General features: G+C 52.9%; 1 protein-coding gene across 1 annotated transcript in view; it reads right to left on the reverse strand.

The window, feature by feature from the left end:
* CSMD2 (CUB and Sushi multiple domains 2) overlaps window positions 1–720 on the reverse strand; it is a 304492-nt gene that overhangs the window by 142922 nt on the left and 160850 nt on the right.

The raw sequence follows: 720 nt of genomic DNA on the forward strand, positions 1-720 counted from the left end.
ATACCCAGGAAATGAGGAAAGATTTCATGGAATTACAGGAGTTGTTGTTGGAGCGGCTGAGGGAGCTGGGAAAGGGGCTCAGCCTGGAGAAAAGGAGGATCAGGAGGGAATTTTTCACTCTCTGCCTGACAGGAGGGGGCAGCCAGATGGGATTTGGGATCTGTTCCCAGGGAACAGGGACAGGAGGAGAGGGAATGGCCTCAGGCTGGGCCAGGGGAGTTTGGGTTGGATTTTAGGGAATATTTCTGCATGGAAAGCGTGGTCAGGCCTTGGAAGGGGAAATTTGGAGTCCTCATCCCTGGAGGTGTCCAAAGAATCCCTGGATGTGGCACTCAGTGCCCTGGGCTGGGGACAAGGTGGGGACTGGGAACAGCTTGGATTCAGTGACCCTGGAGGGCTTTTCCAGCCTCAGTGCTCCTGGGATTCTGCTGTGCACGAAGTGGAGGAGCAGATCTGCCCCTGGAAGCTCCAGTTCCACAGGATTCCAAGGCCTGAGTGACAACGGGGGATTGGGGGACTCACAGGGAGCAGGAGCAGTTCCCTTGTTAGGATATTCCTGTAAAATATCCCAGTATTCCTGAAATCCTGGGAAAAGCCCAGTATCCCAGCAATCCTGTAAATAGCTCAGTATCCCAGAAGTCCTGTAAAATATCCCAGCATCCCTGAAATCCTACAAATACTGCAGCATCCCTGAAATCCTGCAAACATCCCAGCATTCCT

The sequence above is a fragment of the Corvus brachyrhynchos genome, unplaced genomic scaffold, assembly GCF_000691975.1.
Source record: "Corvus brachyrhynchos isolate BGI_N302 unplaced genomic scaffold, ASM69197v1 scaffold65, whole genome shotgun sequence".
Taxonomy (NCBI): domain Eukaryota; kingdom Metazoa; phylum Chordata; class Aves; order Passeriformes; family Corvidae; genus Corvus; species Corvus brachyrhynchos.